At 41.7% G+C, this 27,605-nt stretch overlaps 1 long non-coding RNA gene across 1 annotated transcript in view; it reads left to right on the top strand.

The window, feature by feature from the left end:
• The first annotated feature begins 2,105 nt into the window (after positions 1-2,105).
• The window catches only part of LOC308505202, a 39,363-nt gene continuing 13,863 nt past the window's right edge, over positions 2,106-27,605 (top strand). The window contains exon 1 of the long non-coding RNA XR_013994478.1: positions 2,106-2,369. This is a non-coding gene — a long non-coding RNA (uncharacterized lncRNA). The remainder of the gene's footprint in view (positions 2,370-27,605) is intronic.

Here is a 27,605-nt window from a genome sequence, read left to right as displayed (position 1 = left end):
AGCCGCGGGAACATCCAAGTGGGAGAAACACTGAGCGGGTCCGGGCCCGAGAAAGGAACGAATGGAAAATTCCCTCACACCCAGGCCGCCCCGGGGCCCGGGCTGGGGCGCCGACTCTCGCACCCGGGGCGGGCGCTGTCCACCGAGCCCGCCGGTTGACGGGAGGAGGGGGAGGCTGGAGAGGCGGGGGCCTGAGCGAACTTGGGCTCAAGTAGTTGGGGCGCGCGGGCGCGTATGGGGGGCGGGGTCCGCCGGGCCTGCGCTCCGGGGCAGCTCCGCAGGAGCGGCGTGCAGCGCTTCGCCGCGGTTTGCCGCCCTCCCTGGGGGTGCCCCATGCACGTGGCCCAGCTCGGAGTGGCAGGACCGGGCCGAGCGGCCGTCACCGCCGCCTCCTGCTCCCTCCTCCTCCTCCTCCTCCTCCTCCTCCTCCCGCGGCCCGCTCCGCTCTCCTCCTCCTCCTGCAGCCCCGCTGGCTCGCTCCCAGCCCCACCCCCACCCCTGGGGTCCGGGGCGCCGGCAGAAAGCACCTCCCTCCCCGCCGCGGTGTAAACTGGGCGGGGCCGCGGCGCGCCCAAGATTGCGGGGCGGGCGGGCCGGCGGGCACGCGCGCGACCGGGGTGCGTGTGCTGTTGCAGCCCTGCAGAGGCTGCTGCGCCCGCTTCGCTCCGGCGCCGAGGGCCCGCCCCCACTCCGGCTGCGAACTGCAGGCCCCGAGTGAATGAACTTGATTTCGGGTCTTTTGAGGGAGGAGGTTTGCCTTGCACCCTTTCTATCCACGCACACGCTCTCTGGCGCGCGCGCGCGCACACACACACACACCGCCCCCCAAATTCCGTTTTTCGACAAGGAGTGGGTGGGAAAGAGGTAGAAGCAAAGGCTGTCCAGACAATGGAGACAGGAAAAGTAAATGCCAGGGACTCCGCGTCTACCTAGCTGGGGGGGCGGCTGGAGCCGCGAAGGAGACTAGGCTGCCTCAGCCCCAGGGCGGGCTGCCCCCGCTTCCAACTGTGCTGTTGGGGTGTTTCGAGGCTTTCCCCTCGATTCCCCTTTCCTCTTATCCTCTTTACCTCCCTCCCGATTTTTCCTCTCAACTTTCTCCTCTCCCTCGACCTCCCCGGCTTCTGTCCACCACCTCCCCCCCCCCCTTCCCTCCCCTTCGCGGACCTGAAGGAACCAGTGACTTTTTCCTTCAGCAAGTGGGAGTTATCCACATCAAGCATTTCACAACGACACGTCGAGAAACATAGGCAGGTTCAAGTCAACCATGAAATGGTCACTTTTTAACCCCGTCCTGTCCTCATTAGGGAAATGCTCAAACACAGTCCGTTTTCAAAGAGCGCTCTTAATGAGGCGAGCTTGCCAAATCTACCAGCTGCAGCCCCGGCAAACCTGGAGCCCAAAGAAGAAAGGCGCTGGGGGTTGGGGAGTTGAGGAGGCCTGGGAGAGGAGGGCGGTGGATCTAGGAAGACAGGTAAAGTCGGGGAAATTTCGAGAACTCCCCCAAGTTAACCCTTTAGGGCACACACCCCTGGGAGCAGCTTCCCTGCTCTCCCGGACGCAGAGCCTCTAACAACGTTCTCACGACGTTAATTTCCTTTGTGTATGTCATTTCTTCTTTTTGAAAAGCCAGGATAAAGTTGACCGTCTTTATAGATGAAATAAGTGAAGAAACAGTCAGGGTTAATCCAAATAAATACTCATTTCTCTCTCAGAAATGTTCAATCTGAAATGTTTAAACAAATCACAAACCATCACTTTGTATTGTGCGTTACCCTGCATCCCTTTTCTCACCGTCATAGGGGAGGGGGGCGGGGAAGCGCTACTGATAATACCAGCTTTAACTACTAGAGTTTCCCTTTGAACAAATATTCAATTTAACCGGAGTTAATTTACCATAAAAGACATTCCCCTTGGCACAAATGTACTTATGTCCTTGAACACACCTCTTTGATTGCCTGGACTCTTACAGAAGCCATTATTTCAGGGTCTCTTTAAAAATGGAGTGCCCATCTCTCTTTTCCTCCCTCCCTCCTTCTTCCCTCCCACCTCACCACACACCACCCCCCAGTGAAATCCTGGCACCCTGAGAGCACTCCTTTCAAGCCAGAGATCCCAGAACCAGCCGTTGTCCCCTGGCAAGAGAGGCCCAGTGCTGAGCCTTGGGCAAATGTCTGCAGACATGCTGTCCCCCCTCCCTTATTAGTTTCCCTTACCAACAGAAACCATTTCCTTTTGCCACCAAAAACTAGGTTGCATCCAAAAGTTTCTCACAAGCTTAAAAAAAAAAAAGAAAAATTGACAGCCATTACACAGAAGAGCCCACAAAAGCTGCAGCAGCACCAGAGATGAAGAAGCAGCGACAGACCCAGGTAAGACCCCAGAGAAGTGAAAATGTCTGGGGCCTCCCAGGCCTATCACTTAGGGGTTCTAATTTCTTTCAGATGCTCCATGTTTGTAGGGTACTTATGGTTGGATTCAGTTTGATGGGCATAGAGGATGCTTGGTAGTTTGGGGTTTTTTTTCCCCCAAAAAAAAAGGAAAATGGGAAAGGAGCAATGGTGAGGTGAGGGAAACCAATAGGGAGGAAGAATGAGCAACAGAGACATCCTGAAGCGCTTATGGGGTTGGGTGCGCAGTTTGCATGGCTTTGACTGTCTTCTCAGGCCTGAGAGCCACAGGCAGGGTGGCTGACACCCCCCAAAACACTGCATTTTGTCCAGCCAATGCCAGGGTCACTGCAAGCCCTCCCAAGTTGAACTCCAAGAGAGCCCTTTGTAAAGAGGGACCGGTAGATTTGGGTGTGTGGGACATCTGGCTTCTCTCAGTACACTTGTCCACTATCTTTGGTTTGAGAAATACCAATCTTTTAATCCCCAGTAGAAGACTTGAGAGGAGAAAGTGAGAAAGTATATACATTTTATTCACTTTCCCTTTTTTTCCAGCATGTCTGTGCCATGGTAGTAAGAGTGGCTTTAAAGTATCTCTGAAAAGCTTCTATTGCTATCAAGATGGGCCAAACACTTCTTAGGCTTTGGTACTTACTTCTCTTAAACCCTTTCTTCTCTCTCTCCTACACTGGTGGAAGGGTTAAAACACTGGTAGGACAGGCCGATTTCATTTATCCCGAAAGCTAAATTGAGGAGCTAGAAAAAAATGAAAGGCTCTTGCAGCAACAGGAAAATCTGATATTTCAGAATTCCTAAAGATTTCCTCCCTAGATCATTTATTCCCTGCCACGTGATGGTGGGGGGAGAGTTTATTTTCTAACAGATAGTTTATTGATTTCAAGAAGGAATGCCAGTGCTTTAGGTGATTGGATATTTCAAAACTCAATTGTATAATTTGAAAAATTAAGCAATGTTACCCAATTGGAGCCTTTCACTAACCTCCAGAGAGGAGTTTGACATCTCAAGTATCTTCTAATATTGATTTTCTTTTGACCTTCTCCCTTCTAAGGAAACTCAATGACAGGTTGCAAATCCTATGGAGTTTAGGGAAAGGTTTCTTGAAGCTTAACAAAGCTGTCATTTTCAATACATCAGATGATTTTCTTTTTTTTTAGCTCTTGCATGTGATTTGAGGGGCAGCTCGACAATTCCACACACCCTGGCTTCATCGCCAATATCAATATTTTAAAACTAAATACAAAAGAGACAGATGACCTTCTGACCCCAGGAAACAGGCCTGCAAAACTGCAAGTATCCACTGCACCATGCCCAGGGAACTTTCCTTCTTTCAAATGAACCACAAAAAAAGCAAACGTGTAGCCTGGAAAACACAATTTTATATACACAAGCAGGAATACCAAAAATCCTCTCAAAAACGTATATATAAACAACCAACAAGTACTGAAATTGCCTGTACTTCATGGGAATTGCAAAATCATGGCCAGATCTCACAGCCCTTAAACTACTAGTGTTAAGTTAGGGTAGTAATTTTCCCTCAACTAGAAAACTCACAACCAGTTCGCCGCCCCACCTACCACTGCCAGGGCTTTGCCTTTCACTGAAACGAATAAATAACCATGGACCTTTTTTTTTCCTTCCTCTGGGAGCTGTTTGGTGTCCCCTGAGGACAAAACTAAATGAGAGAAATGACGCTGTTAATAACATTGCTGCTGAAATGCCTGTACTCGACTGTTAAAAAAAAAATAGTGTCCCACTAAGTGTGCCAACATTTCAGGCACACTTACAAGCTACAACTGAATCGTAACACAAACAGGGCCAGATTCCTCCATTAAGATTAGCTGGTTTCCACTTCTCTGCAGAGATGAGGCCTGTTCATCAACAGAGATTCCCAACTTCTGAAGGCATTTGCTTCTGGGATTACAAAGTCAGCAGTTGCCCTGTAACTTTTGCATGATTTATTTTAAACTTTTAAAATCGCGGTAATAATTGCCTTGCTTCACTCACAATACTTCAAAAGTTACATACACCCACACAGTCTCTTCTCTGCTGATACTGAGTTGTAGTTATTGTCCTTTTCTCAAAATAGCTGAACTTTAAAACTATACTATCATTTTATTTCTATGTGCAAACTGGTTTTTGCTACCCATCTACATTTGTCTTTGTGACATAAAAACAGATCGGTTTTAAAGAGATGTTTGGAAAGCTTTATCCAAGATGATCAAGTAGTGGTTACATTCTGTATTAGGGGTAGAAAGTTCATTGCGAATCCATTCAAACTTTCTGCAGCCCTTTCTCTAATTCTTCCCTTGAAAACTGCCATTCTATTTGAAAATCAAAACAATGCATAACAACAGAATTGTTCATTTTAACTTCCAAATTGAAATTTGGCAAACACTTGCATAATTACAAAGAGAAAAGACAAACAGTTGGGCCTATACAAAATATATGTTCAATGAACTTTATCTCTGAAATGTATGTGAAATATTTTAATCCAGTAAATTAATAAATTTCAAAGCAATAATATTGTCAGATTGTATGATGTCACAAAGTCCAAAAGCAAAGTTACAAATGTTTGTGACATCACATTCATTCATAATTATGCTGCTGCTCAGTCTGACCATATTAAAATTAAATGGATGCCTATGTCTGCTAAAGAATAAAAGGAATTTATTTTGGACATCAAACAATGAAACTGTCACCATTTATTCTATGAAACACTCAGCTAATCAATTTCCTATTAAAACAGCTTTCAACAATACTCAGCTTTAAAATTCATTCATCGAGACCAGTAAAAATCTTTTCCCAGTGCACAAGAATGCAGTCCCAACCACCGACGATAATTACCCTTCTAATACTTTTATTGCCCAAGCGCTTTTTCCTGTGCTCCCCATCAGTTAGGCAGGAATCTGCAGTATATTGTATCAGTGAGTTGGAGTGCTTGACCTTTGCCCACGTATGATTTAATAGGGACTTTTCAGTGCTGGAGCTTTCCCCATCTCTCATACCATTAAATGAAAACATCAAACCTCAAATGTAAAACTGGAAACCACAACGTTTTGTGTTTCACAACTCTTTGCAGTTTTTACTTAGGCTGCTTAAAGGTCAGCTTCTTCTCCCTCACAGTGCTCTCCTCCATACAGTAAATGTATTCCAAAGTCACACGAATTCTGATTTTGATTAAATCTTGAACTCCCCAGTCAGATACACACATGTATCCTGCTTATTTACACGTGCATTCTTTTCTAACCACATAAGCATGCGTGTATGGCTTTTTGGATTTATTCCATTTTAGGGCTGATTTAAATGTCTGTTCAAGTATGAGTTCAAAAGTTAACTTTTTCCCGCCTGTTGGAAAATTAAAATTACAAAGGATGGTGCTATAAGATCCATTCAAAGAAAGATAGAGTTAATCTTGTGTATTTTGGCGCCTTTTCCCTGCCAGCTACTGTACTTAGTGGGGAGGAGGAGGAAACTTGGAGATCTTGTCTGTCCTGTCTCAAGTTCAATGGCAGTTCTTCTAACCCGAGGAGAAGATGGCCATGTTCACAGCCCTAATAATAATTCCAATCACGCCACTTCGGCATCTTGTGTCAAAGTCGAAACTGGCTTCCCCGCCCCCTTCAACCTGAAAGCTGCCAAGTCCTCACACACTCTGCATTCAACCACAAGTTAATGGATGGGATATTGTGCATTAAAATGTGTCCCAGACGAACTGGCGAAGAGAGGACAAGGGAAAAGGGAGACAGACACACACGCACACACGCACACACAGACTTAGACAGAGGGGGGTAAACAATCCTAGAGCAAAAACAGCAGGGCTGAAAAAAAAAAAGTTTTACCAGGAGCGGGAAGAAATCCATCATAATCTTTTTTTGGGGGGGCGGGGGAGCAGGAGGAGGAGGACTAACAAATCCTGCTTTGCAATGAATATTAATTTAAAAAATTCCAACACATCAATCAGAGCTAAATAGTGCTTCCGTCACTTAAAAAAATGCACTTTTAAATGAGAACGTATAACAAGCTGTGCATATTCACCTTAAAGTCTAGAAAAAAATGCCGGAAAAAAAGAGAGAATGGGCTACAACATAAACTAAAGTTATCATTTGTACAGTAAGTTTTCTCAACATTGGGGGGAGGAAGAAGTAGGGAGTTGAAGCAGGTAAAAAATGCTGCATTTCACACCGTTTGGACTCAATGTGATCCCATTGATTCCCGCCATAAAAGTGTGACACATAAAAGTTGCCAAAGCTGAAAAAAAAATTACATATTTGCATTAGGTTTGGAAATCCAGCACTATAGCTCAACCTGTAAAGCAGAAATAACATTTAGGTAAACAGTCGCTTTACAATGCACAAACAGGAAAATATCTGTCTGGGGTGGAGAGGGGTGCAAGGAACGAGTAAGACAGGCAAAAAAAAAAAAAAAAACACCCCATCATTTCAAAGCCACATACCATCGTACTGTATTGCATTAAATAAGAGATCTTGAATCTGTAACAGAACCCTGGGCCGGTGACTTCACGTGTCTCAGGTACAGGATAGTGGATTTTCTCAACGGTTGTTTTGGTGTCTAGTTTAACAACAACAACAACAACAGTCAATCCGGGAGTAGTCTTTTATTTTTTAAATTATTGTTTCTGTAATGCCACAATTCTTGACCCCAGAAGAAAAGGCGGTAAAAATCAAATCTAAAAGCAGGCAGTCAGTCGCTCAGTCGGTGCGGACATCCAGTTTTGCTTCCTCTCACTTGCAGAAGACTGTTTCTCGTGGTTGACTTGAATGCCGTTGAGAGAGCGAGCGAGCGAGACCGCGCCAGCGCGCGCGCGCGCGTGTGTGTGTGTGTATGTGTGTGCGTGTGTGTTGGTGGCTTTTATTGTTGTTTTAGCAGAACTGCTCTCGAGGTGGGGGCTGCTTCTCTCCGCCCGGGCTCGGGGCTCTGGACAGAGGCGGCCCGCGCGGACTCGGGGTTGCGCGCTCGCCCCGTCTCCGCCCTCGGATTGGCCTGGCCGGCGACAGGGCTGCGCAGAAACCACCACCCACCCGCGCACCCTTTCCGCGCCCGGCCCGCGCTGCGGCCGCCGCCGCCGCCTCCCCGGCGTTTGCTCTTTCTCCCGCCCGCCGACCGGCCGGCCTCGCCCCGCCCCAGCCCGCCGGGGCGCGCGGGAAGCGCGGCTCTCCGTTTCCGCCTGGCGGCGGGAAGAACACCAAAAGGAGGAGCCGGGGAGGGGCGCGCGGCTTTGCATATTCATCAGCGCGCCCGCCGCGGCGGAGGCGGGAGCCGGCCCGAGTGGGTGTGGCAGCCTGCGCTGCGCGGGCGGCCCTCGCGAGTGGCGGGTCTGGTCTTTGTGCTGCCCGGGTGGGGCGGGAGGCGCCGCCAGGCTGCGGGGTCGCGGGCTCCGCGCGCCTTTGTGCTGCGGCGCTGGAGGGGCCTCCCGGCGGGCGTGGGGAAAGGGGAGCGGGGCGCAACCGCCGCGCGCGGCTCTGCGCGGGAACAACAGTGATCACGAAACCGGTGTGACTTCCCTACTTCCCGCCACGTTGCTCGGTCAACTTCTCAAGGCCACGTATGTTTCCATGTAAAAGGAGTTCTGAAAGGTTCCTCACCGCGCAGTGTTATCATTAAGATACAGCTATCAGAAAGGTCACTTTTGATTTCTATGTATCGACACATCCATTTGAATGTCAGTAGTTTAGGGGTAGGTGGAAGAAATAACACCAAAGAAATATACAACCCCTGCGTCCCCCGAAGTAAGCGCTCTACGTGAGATTTGGTAGTGACTTGATGTTCATAAATAAAGCAATTTTGATTAATATTTTTTTAAAGTTAAATATTGTAGTTTTTCTACTCAAGGTTTTTAATAATCTGTTTTCATTTTAAGCATTTGTAGTGCGGTAAAGTAATGCTTAACAGTTAACCTAAGTAGTTACATAATTCTGATTTTAAATTGAAATATTAAAGGTAAAAATATAACACTAGCCCTGAATTTACTTAGTACTAACCCACGTGTGTTTAGAAAAGATTTTATTACAGAGATCCTGACTAATTATGTAATTGCATAACAGACAACAATAGCTTCAAATATCCTCTAAAAACCCTACTCAATTATGTGATTACCAGTGGGACCGGAATAACTCCCGATGAATTGTTCTTATCTTTCTACTAAATGTGAGCGTGACAGTATTCTAATCCCAATTATGTTTACTCTCAAAGTCCAAGAGAACTTAAACAACATTGTTCAGTTTATTAGTTCCTACAATGTACATTGTAATACAAAAAAGACATTTTGGGTCTCATTTCAAAAAAAAATGTGGTTTTTTTTCTCCTGCACACACACACATATATATATATACAAGTATACACATTATATAGATGTTTGGCTATGTATGTGAAAAATATACACATCTATTTTCAATGATAATAAGTGGAAAACTAAAAATTGGATTGATCCCATTGGATTTTAGGAAATGCCAAACTTAAAAACGGGTTATTAAACCGAAGGTTGAACAGTTCTCAATTTCCTTTCCGAGAAAAACTAACACAGTATGTATTTATATAGCTTTGGGAAGGAAGATGAAGGATGAGGTTACACGTACACACACGTATGTATCTCCAAACTCAGCTCTAACTTCCCAAGGAAAATCAAATTTTAACATCTATCTTGTTCCAAGTTAGGTAATTTTAACCACTCAGCTAGTGTAGCTATAATTCAGTCTACCCAGGCAGTCAATTCTAGTGGGTAACAAACAGATCTGTTTCCATTATAGGATTTCCTAACAGTAGTTTCATGGTTAAGTAAATCATATTTAGCACTATGGAAACAAATATAAAATATGAAAATTCAATCCAGCTAGATTTTTAAAAATTAGTGTGGGAGAGAGTGTTTAAATGGGCAGTGTTATCAAATTCTAAACTTTTGTTAAGTATGCCTCAGAAAGTCTTGTCTCTTATTTGAAGTCCATAGCAGTGTTACCAATCGTTTCCAACTACTTCTTGCAGAGGAGAAATGACATTACAGAGAGAATCCAGTTTTGTTTAGGAAATATCCTAAACATAAAATGGGAAAAGGAATGTGAAAGGGAAAAAGAAAGGATTTCCTCTGCTTCTAGTGATGACTTGGATGAATCTAGATTTAGTGTCACCTGTCAGAGGATTTCTTCCTAAGCATATCATTTGATAATAGACTATGTTATGTTCAGACTTCCATAGAGTATCTTTTTTTATTTGCATGTCATTAGTTTCTTTTGACATGCGAAGCTTTCAAGAATATTTATTCCTATACGATCACTCTTGTCTGTCAAATATGTACATATATCATAATTAAATGATATCTGAGGTTTATAAAATAAAGAGGGTAATTTTCAATCATGTCTTATAGAAATCGGTGTCACTAATTAGTGGTCACCTCAAAGGGTTGTTGTTCTAAATCTTTTAGTTGGGTAATGATCGTGATCTTCTAATCTACATCGGTTGATTTTCTGGTTTCCATATTTTGTCATGTAAACAAATATGTAGAAACTAGGGAGTGTTTTAAAAGATGCTTTTTTAAAATTAAAATTATCTTGGTTGAAAGCCTTTCATAGAAATTAAGGCCCAATAATATATTTTTATACTAATCTTTTTAGAAATTATAGCTATTCATTTTTTTTAAAAATAAGGACTGTCCAACATTACTTAGGCATTTCGGCCCCTGGACACACCAACTGAAGTGATTCCAGTAGAAAAGCTAATTTTTTTCTGCCTTCAGTTGCAGGCACAATTCATTCCTTAGAACTTACTAGAAAATTCTTGAGTACACTGACATTTTAGATTTTCTGGTTCTTCCAAAAGGCATTTAACTGGTAATGCAGTTTCTGTATGTTTTCTTCAAATTAAGAATTTTAAAAAATGTACTAGCAACATCTGCGTATGTTTATCTTTGAGAATAATCACTATATAATTATTTCTAAAAGGCACACACTATTACAATGCTTTATGTCATAATTGAAGTAATTCCTTTACCCCATCTAAACCAATAATTTTCAGTCATTACTCCAAAGGTGTTTATCTTCTCTATTTCTCAAAAATATAGGAAGTGTGTTTTTATTTCTATTATTTTTTTATTATTAAAGAGCACACACTAGTTTATTGGAGTATTATATTTAGTCCATTATTATGCCAGCATTGTGCAAATTTAATGTGTATAATAATGATAATAGAATATTTAAGACTCAGTACCAAAAGAAAAAAACACACCATATTTTAAGACAATTGGAAAATTACTTTTTAGAATTTAAAAAATACATAATATAAACCAGTGTAAACATTCTTATTTCATATTGCCTCTGGGAAGTAGTTTCAATTATGTCTTAATAATTTAAAAATATTTAGAGAGGATTAACCTAGGACATTTATAAGTGCCAACTTTTGGCATTTTGTTGGAGTTCAATAGATGACAGCCGTCTCCGTACAACTTTTATTGAGGGGAGGAGAATGCACACTTAGTATATTGTTGTGTAAGATGAATACCCAAGTATAAAGAAGAACCTCTGTTAACTACTTTTGTTTTTCATTGGTTATAGCAGTCTTTAGTTATGATTCGTTATGCCTCTTTTTTAGATACTGCTTGTAAAAAACAAACAGTGTCTTTCCTACAAGACATAGTTGCTCATCATGCACAATTATATCTGTGGAAGAGACTTGGAGAGCTTACCAGAGATAGGCCCTTACAATGCAATCGAAACTCCACACTGCCCAGGACAGGCACACCGGGTCATTTTCTAACCATTGAGACTATGGGTACAAAAATAAATGTACACACAAGTGTTCCTTCTTTCACTAACTTCATGCTGCACCTGTGCACACATATAACTGATGACATCTGCTAACATAATAAATCTCAAGTGGTTTGTGGTGTCATCAAAAACCCGAGATGGTGGTATGGCTCACAGCCTCACGAACCCCAGGCTATGGTCTTGTTAAATTTCACAGGCTAAATAGAGACAGACTCAGGCTCATTTTGTACATGAACCCATGAACCAGAGGTTTTTAAGAGCAGGTTAAGGTGGTTTACCAGAAAAAAAAAAAAAAAGAAAAGAAAAAAAAAGCCTGTAGTTATGACTCAATGTGTGAAAAATCTGGTCTCTGAATGAATGGTGATAAATCAAGGATGTCTCGCAGCCTCAATAAAAATTTTATCTTGATTGTTATGAATTCTCAATGTGAAAATTTGAAGTACTAACTTTTCTTAGCCTACTTATATTTTTAAGACTTTCTCTTGAAAAAACTAAAAGCAATGAAATCTTCATATCTTACTCACATGTTTCTATACCTTTGGAATTTTAACCATCAAAAAGCCTATAAAAAGAAAACAACAGAGGTGAATGAATTGCACTATAGTGATTATTAAATTGAGCAAAGAAAAAGCAAGTTTCTCAAAAGAATTTCAGGACAGTTTGGACTACATGTAAGGGTTCTAAAACAACAGAATCACCAAGGTACAGTTTTTAACCATTTTCAAAACAAAAGAAGCCTCTGGCAATCCAGAAATTAGGCAACAGGATGCAAAGAAGTGCTAGACAGTCTAGTGATCCTTCAGTATAGTCCTGGCAAAGGACCATCCTGCCTTTTGCTCAGTAGGCCATTTTCAACAAGACAGTGAATGTCAAGCGCTCTGCATCCATATCCATTGGTTAACTGTCCATAGTGTCAAAGAGTCTTCTTGGCCGATCTAGAACATGGCGATATCATTTCCAGCTGCCCACTACCAAAAAAAAGATAAACAACCACATTTTGTGTCTTTATTTCTTAACTAAGAAAGCCTATGTACACTTTAGAGAGTAGAGGAAGAAGCCATCCTTATAGAAACATGCATCACATGCTTAGTCTGTGCCCCGTAGGTGCTACCACGCCAGGATGGATACATTTTTGAGGCCCACCAGGCAGTCAACTCTTTTGTGCTCATATTCTCGTCTAAATTTTTTTTAGATAAGAGTAACCTTCCTATGAGTATCTTGAAAGCCTTCAGATAAACACACTAAATAACATCCTCTGGTTTTCTGCTCACTTTATGGGTAGGTGATGTGAGTTCGTAGAATTAAAAACTGTTGACAGAAACCAAAGAAAAATGTAACTGGGGATGATAAGTCTGGTGCCCTTCCCACCCCACCCACTCACGAAACATAAAACAAAAGAAAACCCTATAATATAGTCAAAAGCCAAACTATACGTTGGGAAACATTTGATACCACTATTCTTCATGACATGGGAAGTATTTTTATAAACAACAGGAAAAAACAAAGGGAGGAGGAGTGTTAGGTGGGAAATTTTATGCACATAGGGTATACCTAACCTGCAACTAACAGTTCTTTCTTTTAACAACCTATTGTTTAAGGGTAGTTAAGACAAGCAAATACAGAGGTCAGGGTAGAAATATGTTTCAAAGACATACCAAATATCACTAACGCCTTTTTTCTCTTCATGTCTGGCACCATCCTGAGCTGCCCTCAATATTTCTTTTACCATTATCTTAAAACAAATTTTTGGATTATACAAACAGGAGTAGAGACACTTTAAATGAACAATTATCAAAATACAAACAACACCAACCTATAGTCCCATCACCCCAAAATTTGTTTTGTTTGTATATATTCCAATCCAGTATTTGCTTCTACGCACGTATGCTATTTGCATAGTTATTCCCACAAGGTGGATAGAATTTCCTTTTGCAACTTTCCGACTTAACCTTCTCTTTACATCATTGGTATGACTGAAAAGGCGCCGACTTGTAAAATGTTAAAACTAGAAGAGAAACAAAACTGGCAATCTCTCTATTTTGCCCCTGTTTTTAATGTTGGATTCACTAAAATTTAAATTCAACATTTAAAAATTAGGATATTTTACTAAAAACTGAGATATCCTGCTTTTCTCCAAAAGTGGAGGCGAGGCACTTTTTGGACAAGTGTGCACGGGACCAACAGGTCGGGGCAGAGCAGCAGCTGCCCCCTTTGTGTCCACAGTCCTCATCACTCCCTGTTGCATTACACTGGCCCACTTTCCTCATTTAGGTCACCGATTTATCTCCCATACCCACGAGCTTACAACCCTTGATCTATTCCAAATGCTCTTTGAGCAGATGAAAAATAGAAACAAGGTTCCCAGAGGTAAAGTGACTTCCTTAAGGCTACTAAGCTAGTTGGTAGCAGTGCCAGCCTATAAAAGAGGCCTCCTGACTTTAAACAGGTGCTCTTTAGATTGTTTATTTCAGAGTATGTGGGAAGCTCCGCTGTGTGCCAGCACAACAAACTCACCAGAACTACCATGATCACACGCTCCTTTACAGACTGAACTGTCCCAGGAAGCAACTCACCACCTTTTACGCTCCAGGTCATAATTACCATTGGATGTCCACAAGCCAGACCTGAACCTCCATAAATCCTGGCCCTTCTCCCAGTGACTCTTCCTCTTTCTCGCATTAAAAACAAAATAGCAGAATGCTAGTCAGGGAAGATGGTCACATTATGGAGATAACGTCAAATCTGCTCTACTTGATAAAGGAACTACCTAATTAAAAAGATAAATGCTTTACAATATTCCTATCACACATATAGGGTTGTGATGATATACCAATACCCTAGCAGACAACTACTACCCTAGGAAATATAAAACTCTCACATCTGTACAGAGACTATATCTCCTGAATGTTAAATCAGGACATATGGTGCAACCAAGAACCTATTTTTATAAATTCAAGATTTTGGAAATTTTACCAAAGTTAAAAAAATGAATCATTCTTGCTATTGTTTGATAATAAATGGGCTTTATGAAAAATAATAAAAACGTATACAATCTAAGAATGCCCAATCTCTATATCCATGTGGGCAATTCTTAGAACTGGCTCAGAAAGTGGGATTTGGTGACAGTAACTGCCATGTTGTCATTGCCAGTAAGTGTCCTGTGCAGTTTGCTCTTCCTTGTAGTGCTTTGTTCTTCAGACAGAACACCCACTCTCTAGGTTCTGCCTCCAAATGGAGAAGGACCTGAGAACACACCTACGATGTCACGGAGTCAACACAGTAAATAATTGAGAGGCTCATACATTATGGACACATACTACAGTTACTGTCTTGGCATGCACAGAAGCAGTCCGTATTCGGTCAGGCTCCAGACTCATTCACAAAGGTCTTCATGGCCTTTATTCTGGCCAAAGCACCATCTTAATTGAGCAGTGTGGGCATTCTACTCCACACTTAGGGGGCCAGACCTTCTGTACTGAGGTTCCCTAAGGTGTAATGTGCAGGCTTCCTCCAGGGCATTTTCAATGACTACCTACAAGCTGGGTCTTCTGACCAATGGCGGCACCTCCATGAAGCAAGACCTCCCCTGGGGCAGTGGTTTTCCCCGAAAATGAGTATCATGATAGGTGATAACAGTTGCCGTGCCCGAGGTCTAATCTTGGCTCTGCTCTGTCCTCAGCACGTCACACATATTATCTCAACTCTTCAAAAGACGAGGAGCCTGAGGCTCGGAGAGGTAAAATTTCCTAATCCAGGCCTTTCTAATCCCAGGGCCCATGGCCATAGCAGACCAGGACAGGCAGCAACAAAGCAGTGCGGGGCTATAACCATCTAGATTAGATGAGTGTGGCCCCTTCACAGGAGTTGCCTTAGGAGGCTTTACAAGTATTCCTTAAAGCATTTTTATCACTCTTCTTTTGAAATTGCCTTTAGAACCCCAGGCACATTCTTTCAAATATTATCAATGGGATAATCTTCCCCCTTTGAATGTGGATTTGAGTTTTGGATATAGCCATGATTCATTCAATACCCTGTGGTGATTAAAGAACTTACCAAGCTGGGTAAACCAGTTTGGATCGAAAACAAGGCATGGCAGAATGGAACAAGATTATTTTCCCTCTCCAGCGTGTTCTGAAGGTAATGAAGAAGAGACTTTAGATTTGGACTTAGAGGCACCAGGGTTTTGGGTTCAAATCATGGCTTAGCCACCCAAAGGCTATGTGACTCTGGGCAATGCATGGAATAATTCTGACCCAAGGTTTCCTTACCTTCAAAAAGAGCAGAAGAAAAGAATGCTGCTTTAGGGTTGCTGTTTGGGGATCAAAAAATGTTCTATGTCAAAATATATAGGCATGTGTCTGAACTGCAGTCCTTTCTCAATAAATATTTCCTGAACCGGACTATCAGATTATTACATGTTTCTGTTCTGGTGCTTCAAGCATGGTAAGAGATGAGAAACAAGAGTTTCTGTGACAATGACCAGACCTCAGGGTCCCTCTGACATACAGCATTTATTTCCAAATCTAGTTTAAAAACACAGAGGGTCGCCTCTAGTTCTCTGATGCAAAGTATGATTGATTTAAAGAAGGTGGTGGCTGAGTTTGAAATTTGGGGGAGGTAGTTTAGATCTCATGTATTTCTACTCTCTCTCTAGAAAGGTAGGAAATATAAAGGGATCTTGATCAAGTACCCATTCCTTAACATTTAAAAAGCACCATGCATATGGCAGGTCCTGGATCAAGGTAGGACATGGCACACTGCTCCTGTCCTCAGTAACAGTGTCCCAAGGGCTGGCTTAGTGACATAGAATGATGCTACCCAGATGATAAGACCTGAGTACACCTCAGAACCCACTGACACAAAGAGTGTCATTTATCTAGTAAAGAAGATGTTGTAATGCTTCAGGTAAGTAATGAGCACCTGTTATGTCCAAGAGATACAGTGGGAACAAAACAAACAATAGCCTAGCATAGAGGAAAGAGACCTGGAAGGAGAATATGGGAGAGCTAACAGAAATACAGAGTTTGTGTGGTGGTGGTCTGAATCCATAGGCCTGCGAGGCCTCTCTGTGAGGTCCGAAGGTTGGTTTGAGAATTTTAGATACCTTGCAGGAAGATGTTTATCAAAAGAAGGAAAAGAGTGTACAAAGCTTTTTTCAACATACAGTAAATCAGGGGTTTCCATCAAGGATAGGCAATAGGAACAGCCTCTGAGGGATGTTGTAGAGCTTTAACAACTGGTCTACAGCCACCCTACTCTCTCCTTTGCAGCCACCTACAAGCCTGAAGGCTGGGAGTGGTGTTTTCCTTTTCAAGCTGACTTATATTCATTTTCACCTTATAACACTTATTAAGCATCTGAACTCATTTATCTTCTTAACTATCCTGTAACACAGGTACAATATTGTTTCCATTTTACAGGTCAGAAAACTAGGGTACAGAGAGTAAATAACCAAAGTCAGTAGCTCCCAAGTGTCAGAGGCAGGATTTGAATCTAGGCAGTATGGTTCCAAACCCTTGGTTCTTAACCACCAATTTTATGCAAACATTTTTTTCCTCCCCTGAATGACCCACCTGCAATAGAGTGCCTTTGCTCAACCTTGAAATCTCTCCTCCTTCTTGTAGGGTTCACTCTTGGCCCCACAACTCCCTCATAGAGAGCCATAAGTGGGGACAACTTTAGCACCACTATAGAGCAACACTAAAGGCCTTTGAGGACAGAGTCACTAAGGAGAAAAGATGCACTTCAGCAGCCTTGGCCTAATTGTTCAGATCCCTGGAGGGTGAGACCTAAGTGACTGCCCCCATCTCTCTTCCTGGCTTTAAAAAAATAAACTGTCACCCACTCGTACAATGGAATGTTATATAGTAATGCAAAGAACAAACTTATCTATATCATGCAAGTATACATCATAAGTGTATCACTAAATGAATTACCCATATCACCACCATCCATACTGGGAAATGGGAAATGGAGAACTACTGGCAATCTAGAAACCTCATCCTGCTCTCTGCCACTTACCACCCCCACAGTCCTTCCCAAAGATAACTACTATCCTGACAATAAAAACTTATATTGTCTGTTTTTGAACTTTGTATAAAGGGAAGCATATGATATTTACTCTTTAATGTCTGAACTATTTTGTTCAACGTTGCATGTGCGAGACCCTGCTGTTCCAGATAACAAAGTTTTAGCTGTGTTTTTTTTTTCCACATTGCAGTATGCAATTCTAATGTATGCATACAACACAATTTATCTGTTGTACACTTGGCAACCACTGGGTTGTTTCCAGTTTGGAGCCAATACAAATAATGGAAATATGAGAATTCTTCTACATGTTTTCTGGTATATGTATGTATACATTCTCTTGAGCATACAGCTAGCAGTCAAATTTCTGGGTTACGAAGTAGCCTGCAATAAATTTTAGTAGATAATGCCAAGTAGGTTTCCAAGGCAATTTACATTCCCACCAGCAGTATCTGAGAGTTCTAGTTTTTTCATATCTTCAACAGCACTTTGTATTATTGGTCTTTTTCATAACTGGGGTATAGGACTATCTCAATGTGGTTTTAATTTGTATCTCCTAGATGACTAATGAGGTTGGGATGCTTTTCATCTATGTATTGACCATTTGGATATCCTCTTCTGTGAAACATCTGTTCAAATATTTTGCCCAGTTTTAGTTGGGCTGTCCTGTTTTGTGTTTTTTTTTTCTTATTGTTTAGTAGGAGTTCTTTATACATTCTGCATATGAGACCTTTGTCAGTTCTATCTGTTGTAGATTTCTCTTCCCACTTTGTGGCTTGCAATTTCACTTATTTAATGTTGTAATAGTTTTGTGAGTTTGAAAAAACATTTATTAAGGAATAATTGCCTTACAATCAATACACTGAAAATATTTGAAGTGTACAATTTTATAAGTTTTAACATACGTGTATGTGTACACTCGTGAAACTATCACCACAATCAAGATAGGAAATATTTCAATCACTGTGGAAAGGTTTTCTGTGCTTCTTGAGAATCCCTCCCTTTTGCTCCCCCTCCCATGCAACTACTGATCTGTTTTCTGTCATTATAACTTGATTTGCCTATTCTAGAAGTTTATGTAAATAGAATTGCACAACATGTACTCTTTTTTGTCTGGCTTCTTTCATTCAACATATTTTGACATTTATTCATGGTTTTTTTCTTTGTGTGTGTGTGTGTGTGTGTGTGTGTGTGTGTATGTGTGTGTGTGTATCAATAGTTCATTTCTTTTTATTACTGAGTAGTATTCCATTGTATGGTATATCATAATTTACCCATTACCTGTTGATAGGCAATTAGATTGTTTCCAGTTTTGGGCGATTATGAATAAAGCTTAGAAACATTTATGTACAAGTCTTTGGATGAACATAAGCTTTCAATTCTCTCAGTTGAATACCTACGAATGGAATTTCCAGGCATACAGTAGGTATCTTTTTAAAGGTTTAACTTTTTAAGGAACTGTCAAACTGTTATCCAAAGTTACTGTACCATTTTACAATTCCATCAGCAATGTATAAGAATTCCAGTTCTCCACATCCTCACCAACTTAGTGTGATCAAGTATTTTATTTTTAGCCATCCTAATAGGTATGTAGTATATTCCATTATCATTTTCATATTTGTTTACCTAATGACTTATGGTGTCCAGCATCGTTTTATGTGCATATTTGCCGTTCTTATATCTTCTTTAGTAAAGTGTCTATTCAAATCTTTTGCCCATTTAAAAAATTGTTTTCTTATTGTTGAATTATTAGAGCTTTTTTATATTGTAGCTACAAGTCCTTTATCAGATATTTGATTTGCAATATTTTCTCCCAGGCTGTGGTTTTTCTTAACTGTATCTTTTGTAGAGTAGAATTTTTAAATTTTCATGAAGTAAAAGTTACGGGCCATGCTTTTGGTTGCATATCTAATGCATTTTACCTAATCCAACATCCCAAAGATTTTCTCCCTTTTTATTTTGGAATTTTTATAGTTTTATGCTTTCCATTGAGGTCTATAATCTATTGTGAGATAAATTTTGTATATATGGCAAGGTATGGATTGGAATTCTTTTTTTTTTTTTTTTCTATTTGGATATCCAATTATTGCACTATCATTTGTTGAAAAGACTGTCTTTTCTCCACTGAAATTCCCTTTATACCTTTGTTGAAAGTCAGTTGTCCTCATATGTGTGGGTCTATCTCTGGAATCTGTATTCTACTTCATTGATCAATCTATCTTAATGCCAATAACAATGTTTTAGTTACTATAGCATTATACCAACACTTGAAATCAAGTAATGCTAGTTCTCTATAGTCGTTCTTTTCAACACTGTCTTTTGATGAACTCTTCTGATGTTTTTGTTTTTTAAAAAGTTTTCTCCAAGAAACCTTGAATCTGAACAGACAGATACTCTTCCAGCTTGGAGCTGGAAATAATACCTGTAGATTTTAATTCCTTCATTCTTTTGGTCTTAAAAAAGTCATTTTAATTCATTGATTTTTTATTAAATTGTGTGAACCCCAAAGGGAGTAGGGTTGTAGTGGTATTAAGCCAAGTAGGCATCAGTTATGGTAACTGACAGCCAGCTGAGAGCCTGACCTTTATGGAAAGAGACTCTACACACCGACCTCTTGGGCGTGGGCGTAGCCCCGGTGGAAGGTGGAAGGGAAGGGAGCCTCTGATTTATAGTGATTCTTACAAGTTACCAGGTATTGTGCTAGTTATTTTGCATATAGCATCTTATTTTGTCTAAGATCCTTGTAGTTTCTGTTCTAAGAATATGCTCTAGAGCAGAGTCAGCAAACCTTTCTATAAAGGACCAGATGTTTTAGTCAGGGCCAACTTCATGATCACGGACCTGTGCTTTAGCACAGCACCATATGCTTAGAAAGGCTCTACATTTGGTTTAATGCTCTGCTATCCCCCACGCTTGATTTTTTTTTTTTAATAAGAGGCTTTGAATTTTCATTTTAAACTGGATATTTTGTAGCCAATCCAGATGTTAGGCTTTGCAGGCCATATAGTCTCTGACACACCTACTCAACTCTGCCCACATTACTCTAAAGCAGCCAAAGACAATATGTAAACAACAAGCCTAGCTGTGCTTCAATAAAACTTTATTTATGAATATTGAAATATGAATTTAATATTGTTTTTACATGTCATGAGATAATTTTCCTCTTTCCCCTCCCTCTCATTTAAAATGTAAAAACCATTTTTAGCTCACAAGCCATACCAACAGTAGGTTCAATTTGGACTGTGGGTGGTAGATTTCTGCCAATGCCCCCTGCCCTGGGAGATCCCTACCTACGTGCAACAGGTGACATGTACAGGAAGTTCACATTAGAATTGTTCATAAAGGCTCCAAACTAGACACAACCAAAAGTTCCTGCAAAGGTAGAATGTATAAATACATTGTCGTTTATTTATACACAAACACATGGTTGAAAGAAAGAAGCAAGTCAAAAGAATACATGCAGTCTCATTTTATTTCTATAAAGTTCCAAAACAGGCCTACATAACTCCTAGAACTAAAATAAAAAAACTGAAGCAAGGAAATGATCTTAAGAAAAATCAAATGATGGTTACCTCTCGGGAGAAGGTGGTGATGGGGAGGGGATGGCTGAGGTCCTGGCAATGTTGTATTTCCTGACCTGAGTCTAGTTTACCTTAGTGTTTGCTTTGTATGAGTATTTATTCCCCAAACTATACCTTTTATTTATCTACTCTGAAATATATGTCTCATCATTTTAAAATTTCAGTTCCTAATTTTAACCGAGTTGACACTGGGAGCCCATTTCACAGTGAGATTGGGGGACAGGGCGCTAAACGCCCAGGCCACGTTTCCAGTTTCCTGACGCTCCTCTGATACAACGCTGAAGACCTTTGGCATCCATCTAGCCCTGGGCTTCGCTTTTGCCAAGAAAAGTCTTGGCTTTTATAGTATTCAAATGTTTTTCTTTTCAGTTTACTTTTGTCTCAGACACTAATACTCTCTGCCAAATTTCCTCAAGGTCAAATCCACATTATTATGGGTTCCATTGTCTCAAAGTCTTTCTTGTTTGCAAATTCCACTTTTTTCCTAATTTCAAAATATAATTATAAATAATTCAATCACATTGGATCGGGCAGTGGATGTGTGTACTGGCTACTTTCCCTATAGCCCTCTGCTCCTTCGTGTTTATTGTCTTCTTAATATTTCTCTCTCCTGGCTCTCTATACGTGGCTGTATGCTGTCATTAATTGGGTAGGGCTAAACTGAAAGGGAAAAAATATGTATTCATGGACGTGATTTTAGGACTTGAGTTTAGGAGTAAACCAACTGGATTTTGAACTTCACTCAACCTATCAGCTGTGCATTCACAGCCGGTGTCCCAACCTCTCTGAGTCTTCTTTTCTTTTATTAATAAAAGAGAGGGCTAATGCCTGTGAAAGTCATTGTGAGAATGAGATATATAAAGGTTAAACAAGAAAAACTGTGACATGTACCTCATTCAACACGTTATGCTACTGTATGACTTGTGGTACACATGCCATAAATTTTAGTGTTCTTTATCTCTCCCTCTTCCTTCTCCTTTCCTTCCTTTCTTAGCCTTTGCAAGATTTTTCTGTCTAGCCTCCCAACCATGTTAATCCAGCAATTGCCCAATGAGAGAAAAGGGTGGCAGGCAGGTTGGGGACAGGAAAAAATCAAAGGCGGAAAGAAAGATTCTGCTCAGGAGCCTGGGATAAGAGCACACACCACACTTCACTTGCCTGATCTCCCTTTATACTCCTCATTTTCCCTTGAACTCACAGCTCTGTTCACACATAGAAGTCCAAGAACGATACCAAGGCTGATGCCAGAATCTTTAGAGAGCCTAAGAGAACTGCAGTATGATTTTAGGGATAGAAATTACATCCATGAAAATCGCTTAGAACCCTGTCTGGCATACTGTCAGCACTCAATACATATTGGCTATTCTTACTGTTATTGTTGTTATGCTTATTATTATTGTTCAAGACAATATCCCAATATGTGCAACAGAAGTTATAAGGCCTTGGTTGCCAAATGCACGCCCAAGTTACAAATGATAGCAATGCTTGCTTCTTTTAGCATTTCCCAGTCTCCCCTGTCATTCCCCTCCTAAACGCCTCATTCTTCCTTTTCCAGAACAAACATCATTATAATCACTTCTTGTTCACATCTCTGATATCCCCATGGCTCTTGCTGCTCTCACTGGTAGTAGCAACACCTCTGAATTTACTACCATCTGCAAATATCATTAGCTATTGTTTATTCCCTCTCCCACACCATTAATGAAGATGTTAATTAAGACCAGAACTAACACTGACCCCAGCAGCAATCCACTAGACATTTATCCAACTGGATAAACTTCTGTTAGTCATTACCCACTGCTCATAGACATTACCACTAGTCCCTTCCCTTCATCTGCTAATTTGTGAGAGACCGAGGGAAAGAATTAAGGGAGCCCAGTATTATTTAAAAATTAACACTCTGATACTTGAGGTTTTGGAGAGGGATTTGGGCGGTTGTAAGTAGTATGCATTAGTGAAGTGAGCCAGCCTCTAAAAGAATTTGGTAATTGCCTGGTGAAGCTTATTGGCTTCTGAGAATTTAGCCATATAAGGCTGGAGAACACGGATACAAATTACAGAATATTCTTTTCAGGCATTTCCTTTCACACATGATGAGACTGAAGCCCAAAGAGGTAAAGAGACTCGTCCGCGGTCATTTCCCTAGTTAGTGATAGAACCTGAATTGGAAGTTGGGACTCTAACTTCCAGTCTCATGCTCTTTGCAGAAGCAAAGGTGAGCGAGCATGCCTCACAGTTCTGTTCAGACACTTGCACATTAGCTATTGGCCCACTCAATCCTAAACTCACAGAGCGCAGTGCCCATCAACTTCATCTTTTTGTCTCCAGTAAACCATATTCTATAAGTAGGAGGTCTTGACATACTTATTAAATAAATGAGCATTATTCACCACAATGCGCTGTTCTCTCAACCTATAAATTAGTGGTTCTCATCCCTGGCTAAACATTAGAATCACCCAAGGGAGCTTTTAAAAAATACCGATGCCCACACCACACCCCTAGAGATTTGAATTTAATTGGATTGAGGAGAGGCCCAAGACCTGGTAATTTTTTAAAGCTCCCCAGGTGATTCTAATGTGCAGCCAAGGCTGAGAGCCACCTCAAAGGATAAACTGTTTTCCCAAAGATTCCTAAATTGGGCTGTTTCTTGTTCTATAGAATGGGGTCGGTACAGAACCACTGTAACTTAGCGATTAGATGCAAACCTTTCTCTGAAACAGGAAACTGACTGCTCTTCAAAACTTTTCCTTGCCTAGAATGCAAATTACATTGCCAACTTGGAATGATATAGTTTGGGATCTATTAAGCTGGTGGTGTTATTTACACCTGGCCATTTTTCCCCAGACTTTAACTGTGTAGGCAGTAGTACCAACTTAAGACACTGAGGTGGTCCTGAAGTGAGTTACTGGTTTAGTATAAAAACTGGCCTAATGGAACAAAGTCACGAGTAAAGAACAGAGGACTTACCAGTGTTTGAGGAATTTGCTTAGACATTAATATCTATTATACCCATTGCAGTTACAAATGTCTTCCTGCTGCTGGCATGGCAATGAAGCCTTAGTAGATGAAAAATGTAGGTCAAAGACAAAATAAGGAAACATAATCTCAGGCTTCTTCCTGGATGAGAGCCCAAGAAGAATAAAAGACAGGGCTCTGGAAGACTTCAGAGGCTGCTAGTCTTCTGGCATCACACTTTGTGGTCTTGCCTACTTTAGGGAAAAGTCCCTAAATGACTAAATGCCCAGAAGCACTCATAGCTGTCAGAATTGGGGGATGACGAGTGCTCTTGTTTGGTTGTGCAGGTTGTTCACTGCTCAAGAGCACCTGGTGCATGGAGGCTGCAATCTACAGTGAGAAGTGCTTCCAGGAAGGACAGATGGCTCTATTTGTAGTTCACAGAAAGGTGCCACATGGAAACTGCAGTGTCCCAAAGGGCAAAAGATGCAACAGGTTTCCACAACCTTGTCATAAGCAGCAGAAGCCTTGTGATGAAAATAGGGAAGAGAGAAGAGCAAAGTAGTGATCAAAAGTGTTGAGCGGGGGCCGTAAGGGATTGCCCACCCTCTGAGAATATGGTCCAATATTAGTGACTCTCAGTGGTTGTTATGCCTGGGATAAAACAGGAAAGTGTACAGGAAGCCAGTGAAATGTGGAAATGGAATATCTGTAGAACAGACAATAAGATCCATGGTAAAAGGAAGTCTAAGGTGGGAACCTATTTTACATGTTCACACTCCCACCAACTGAAGTTGGGGCCCCAGCCACGGCTCACAGGCTTGCCCACTGCTGTTACAACCTGGTTCCGCTTCTGGGAAAGGGAAAGGAAGAGAAAGAATCTTAGCAACAGTCACTGGTGGAGGGTCAGGACAAGCACCTCCACCCGTGAATGCTTCCAGATGCATTGAAGTGTTGTCCCAAAACACTGCTCCAGAAACATAGCTTAGCAAGAGAGTGACTCCTCTGGAGGAAAAAAAAAATCAGTCATTTTGACAAGGTCAAAATATCAAGAAAACAGCGTTCCCAATTGGGAAGTTATGGGTCAGGACCACAGTTCATTAGAACATGTTCTTTTCTGCTCCTTCCTTCTTAGACTTGGCTATGGCATGATTTTTAATACATTCCCCCAAACAGGGGCTGTCTGGGCACACAGTCTTAAATAAAAATCCTGTAAATAGTTGGGTTTTGGATAAGGGTTTTCTCCCCGTTAACTGTTAATAGGAAAGAATCTAGGGGAGCGGGGAGGTGGAATAATAGAGCCAAACAATCCTATCAGAGTTATCCCAGGTGATATTTGGGCCTAGAATTAATGGGCTTTGGTATGGTCTGCCCTGCCTCCAATACTGGGTCTCTGAGTGCAGTAAAATTTCCCTTAGGATCTGAAAATTGGGGCAATTTTCATCATTTCCCCTTTGCTTGCACCTTGGAAAGCTCTGGGAGGAGGCCAGAGGAGTAAGAAGGAAGGGAGGGAGGGAGGGAGAGAGGAGGGAGAGAAGGACAAGTTAGGGAGGACTCGTTTACTGAGCACAGGCTGCTTGCCAGACGTTGCTCTTGGCTTTTTCATAGATGCGATGCCACTTAATCTTTAGAACACCCCTGTGAGGTAGGGATATTGTCCAGGGTTAAATCAGGCTTATCGGATTTCAAAACTCCTCTTTTCCTCTTCACAAGTTGTCTCCATCAACTAGACATACATACATATACCTGTGCACATGCATATGTGTGTTTCATACCATCACTGTTTCTTAATACTGCCTATCACTAAGCAACCAAACAATGAGGGTAAATTTCCTATTTCTGTTTTTTATACTCTTCTCAGGCTAAATGGTTTTCCTCTTTGCAGAGTTGCCCCTAATGTTGTTTTCGTCTATCTTTGCCTGTACATTATTAACGAAAAGAGGAAAAAGGAAGGGGTGAGGCTGAGGGAGATAATTTGTCCTGGTTCTGTTGCTTACTGGGCATAGTTTGGTTGTTTTTTGTTTGGGGATCGGGTGGGGGGTGCCACCATTTGCCAACCCCCATACCACCTGCATTAAATAGTTCACCCTGCTTGACCCACATTTTTCTGATAGTTGAAATTTCCCCCCTTTACAACTATCCTTGGAGACGCTTGTCTTCAAGGAGCCATTCTCTACTTCTCTTAAAGAGGAATTGAAGACCTCACCCCATTGCCAGGGGCCCCTACCTTTTTGTTTTTTTCCTGAGAGGAAGTGGAGAGGGGCCGGGGTGGGATGGGAATGCACAGTGGTGAGGCTGCAGGCTCCCTTCCCATTGGTCACCTGCTGTCTAGTGGAGGAGAGCCGCAGCCTGGTTTTCCCTGTGTCTCTCTGGAACAGACACAGATGCCTCAGAAGGGTTTATTAGGGGAAAAAAAGTGTGAAAGGGTTGGGGCTGTTGGCAGGGTCTCTTGTTCCATGCTTCAGCCTCTGCTGTCTGCAGTCTCCATTTATTGATTCTTCCCTCTTTCCATTCTCTGCTTTCCATGGGTTTATCTTTATATCTACTTTATAAAGACGAGCAATCCCCACATTTACAGTATTTTATTAAAGTTTGGTGGAGAGGAGGGAAGAAGAAGAGAAGGCTGGATTGGGGGGCATGGGATAGGGGTGTGATACCGGTTGCAGCAGAGAGAGGACGAGAGGGAATGAAAGGGAAGGCAGGCATGCATGGGAGTCCCAAGCAGCAGCCAAGAAGCAGGGAAAGGGCTGCTGGGGACAAGAGCGGGGGCAGTGTGCCAGAAGTCTTCCAGAAAAAGAGCAAAGACCTGAATTTGAGGAATGGTTAAAAAAACTGAAGAGAACGGGGACTTTGGGATGCTACTGGCAAACAGTGCTGCAACATATATATATGTATAAAGCCACCATGACAACTCAGAGAAACAGAAGTTGTGAGGACCTAGTCAGGATATGCCACAGAAATGGTCTAGCAAATAAATAAACAAACACCAGAGTATGCTAATATACTGGGGGGGGAGGGAGAGAGAGAGAGAGAGAGAGAGAGAGAGAGAGAGAGAGAGAGACTGAGACAGAGCCACATCAAGTGAAGGCAAAAACAGAACAGAGACAGACAGGGACAATACACACACACATAACCAGACCCCAAGAGAGGGACACAGAGAGAGAGTCACACAGAGAAAAAGACAGAAAGGACTGAGAGGGGGGTGATGGGGGGTGGAGTGGGGAGGGAGAGAGAGAGAGAGAGAGAGAGAGAGAGAGAGAGAGAGAGAGAGAGAGACTGACTCCAGCCAAATGTGGGAGACTTGGCAGGTCGACAGCAGCAGCCGGGCCAGGCAGTAATTGCACTTGCTGTGTCTAGTCTATTGTTGTCACCGAGGGGGGGTAGGGGGAGTTGTTTGTTTGTTTTGTTGTTTGGCCTCTTTGTCTCTTTTGTTCCAAGCAGTTAGTTTGCTTCTTTCCCAGACACTGGGCTGATGGAAGAGCTTGATGTTTTCTTAAAGGGATAGGATTAGCCAGTTTACCAGGATGAGTGATTTCTCAGTTTTAACCAGTTTCCACCTAAATGACTGTTATTTTTTTGAAGGATCATATTAAGAATGGACAGTCAGTGTTTATGCTATTTTTTGTGTGCCTGATTTAACAAGAACAAAGCAGTCAGTTTCATCCTCCCCACTAACTCTCCACCTACAGGGCTGCTAACACTACAGGGGAAAGAAGACACACAGAAGAAAACCCTACAAACAAAAAGTAAATGGAGACCATATATAAATAACTCCAACACATGAGTAAATATTCTACTTTTTATATTTAAAAAATTAGGTCTATTTTTTACCGAGCCATCAAGGCATATAAATATACCTTGGA

This window comes from Rhinolophus hipposideros (genome assembly GCF_964194185.1).
Source record: "Rhinolophus hipposideros genome assembly, chromosome: 11".
In the NCBI taxonomy this organism is placed as follows: domain Eukaryota; kingdom Metazoa; phylum Chordata; class Mammalia; order Chiroptera; family Rhinolophidae; genus Rhinolophus; species Rhinolophus hipposideros.
Note: the sequence above shows the minus strand (reverse complement) of the source record. Positions and strands in the feature narration are given on the sequence as shown.